This window comes from Orycteropus afer, unplaced genomic scaffold (assembly GCF_000298275.1).
Source record: "Orycteropus afer afer isolate SDZICR_OR568_19922 unplaced genomic scaffold, OryAfe1.0 scaffold00382, whole genome shotgun sequence".
In the NCBI taxonomy this organism is placed as follows: Eukaryota; Metazoa; Chordata; class Mammalia; order Tubulidentata; family Orycteropodidae; genus Orycteropus; species Orycteropus afer.
Genome location: NW_006921969.1, coordinates 2,936,292 through 2,939,633, shown reverse-complemented (window position 1 = coordinate 2,939,633; position 3,342 = coordinate 2,936,292).

The window sequence follows — 3,342 nt, the reverse complement described above, 5'->3', positions numbered from 1 at the left end:
AATGGCCACCACTTGTAAACATTCCAAATGGCTGTGCCCTCAGTCACTTTAAATATCCAAAATGGCTGCCACATATAAACAATCAAAATGGCTGCACCCTCCGGACAGTAGAAAGTCCACAGCTCAGGTTGTCTCCCTCCTTGCTGTTTCCCTTCCTAGTCATAGACCACCAGAGTAGTTGTCCCTGCAGCCCTTGGTGACTGGGACTGACCTTTAGGTCAATTCGCAAGTCCCAACACCACTTGGAAATATTCAGGTCTTGTCAGAGTATCTGACAGTCTTCAACTCCGACTGTCTGTGTACTCACTGTTTTCATTCAGGTTTTTCCACTTGTTGGTGTCTAATCCACTTTTTTATAGTTCCTTTCAAAGCTCAGGGTTCCATGATTATCTTCTGTATCTCTGTCAATTGGTTTGAAATCTTCTGTTCAGCTTTTTATTTTGTCATTTCTTCCATTTGCTTTAGCTACTGTCCATTCAAAAGCAAATTTCAGAGTTTCAAAAAGAAGATCAAGGGAAAAAAATAAAATACATGGAAAGTGAATAGCACCCTGCTTAAATACAAGGAATAAAGAAATGAAATAAAAAACAATTCCTTGAATCAAATGAGGATGAAAACACAACATAACAAAATCTTTGGGACACAGCAAAAGCAATACTCAGAGGACAACTTATAGCAATACATGCTCATTTCAAAAAAGAGGAAAGAATAAAAATCAACCACTTATGCCAATATCTCCAACAACTAAAAATGAACAGCAAAAAAAGACTATAGTTATCAAAAGAAAGGCAACAATAGAGATGAGAATAGAAATAAATGAAACAGAAAACAGAAAAACAAAAGAAAGAGTAAGACTAGAAATTTTTTCTTTGTAAGGACTAATAAAATTGACAAACTATTGACAAATCAAGCAAAAGAAACAAAGAAGAAGATGCAAATAGCGTACAAAGAATTGAGATGGGCAACATCCCAACAGAACCAACTGTAATAGAAAGTATGATAACAGAATACTATGAAGAACTCTACTCCAACAAATTTAAAAATCCGAAGATATGGACAGATTTCTAGTAACATATTCCCTATCCGAACTAACACAGTCTGTGGTAGAAAGTTTGCACAGACTCATAACAAAAGAAGAAATTGAACAGGTCATTAAATAAATAAATAAACTGTCAATAAAAAAATAAATACTGGCCTAGACAGCTTCACTGGAAAATTCTACCAAATATTCAGAGAAGAGATGACATTAGTTCTACTCAAACTATTCCAAAACATAGAAAAGGAAGGAACACCACTGAATTCATTCTGTTAAGTGATAATAACCCTGATACCAAAGACAGGCAAAGACACCACTCAAAAGGAAAACTTCAGACCAGTACCCTTCGTGAACAAAGATGCAAATATTCTCAACAAAATCTTAGGCAATAGAACCCAACAACATATCAAATATATATATATATATATATATATATATATACACACACACACACACACACACACACACATCATGAAGTGGAATTTATACCAGGTATATAAGGATGGTTCCACATTAGAAAAACAATAAACATAATTCACCCCATAAATGAAACAAGACAAATGAGCCACATGATCATATCAATTAATTCAGAAAAGCCATTTGATAAAATTCAACACCCTTTCTTTATTAAAAACCTTCAACAAGGTAGGAATAGAAGGGAAATTTCTAAACATAATTAAAGGCATATATACAAAACTAATGACCAGTATTATTTTCAACATAGAGAATCTGAAAGCACTCCCATTACAAATGAGAGCTAGACAAGAATGTTCTTTATTACCACTCTTTTCAATATTTTCAGGAGCTCTAGTGGGGTAGTGCCTAAGGCATTTCTTCTAACCAGAAGTCTGGTGGTTTGAACCCACCAGCCATCCTCAGAAGGAAGATTGGGCAATTTACTTCCATAGAGATATCACCTCAGAAACCCAAGGAGGGATTGCTATGAATTCAATCTACTCTGTGGCAGTGAGTTTATTCAATATTGTATTAGAAGTCCTAGCCAGAACAATATAAGGTCAGAAAGGTAAATAAAAGGCATCCAAGTTGGCAAAGAATAAGTAAAACTACCTCTATTTGAAGATAACATGATCCAATACATAGAAGTCCCAGAGATTCAATAAGAACACTACTAAAACTTATAAAAGGATTCAGCAAAGTGGTCAATGTCAACATACAAAAATCCATTTAATTTTTTTTACACTAACACAGAGTTCTCTGAAAAAGTAACCAGGAAGAGAATACCATTTAGAATAGCCACCCAATAAATTAAATACTTAAGAATAAATCTAAGGAGACATACAAAGACATATACAATGAAACCTACAGAAAACAACTACAAGAAACCAAAAGAAAGTTACATAAATAGAACAATACATGGTCATGAACAGGAAGAGTTAATATTGTGAAAATATCAATATTATCCAAAGTGATCTACAGATATAATGCAATCCTGGTCCAGATTCCATTACCATTCTTTAAAGAGATGAAAAAAAAAAAATAGTCATAAAATTTATATGGAAAGTAAAGAGACCCCAGATAAGCAAGGCACTGCTACTAAAGAAGAACAAAGTAGGAAGCCTCACACTCCTTGATTTCAAAACTTAGTAACCTAGCCAGGGTAGTCAAAACAGCTTGTTAGTGGAACAATGACAGACACAAAGATCAATGGAACAGAATTGAAAGCCAGAAGTGAATCCATCCAGCTATGGACAACTGATCTTTGACAAAGGGCCCCAAATCCCTTTAATGAGGAAGAGGTAGTCTCTTTAATAAATGATATTGGCAAAACTAAATATCCATTTATAGAAAAATGAAACAGGATCTATACCTTACCTCACATACAAAAAACTAAGTCAAAATGGATCGAAGATATAAACATAAAATTATAGAGTTCACCAAAGAAAAATAGCAGCAAATCTGGAGACCTTAATTCGTGGCATAAATACACTATTGAGCATAATTAAAAATGTACCAACAGCAGAATGCAAACTAGATGACTGGGCACTCCTAAAAATTAAATATGTATACACTTCAAAAGATGTCCCCAAAAGAATAAAAAGAAAAACTACAGACAGGGAAAAATTTTTTGGCAACAACATATTGGACAAAATCCTAATCTCTAATATTTATAGAAAACTTCAACATCTCAACAACAAAAAGACAAATAATCCAAGTAAAAAATAGACAGAGGACATAAAAAGACACTTCACCAAAGACAACACTCATATGGCTGACAAACACATGAAAAAATTTTCATGAATGCTCCTATTAGAGACCTGTAAATCAAAACAGCAATGAGATATCAT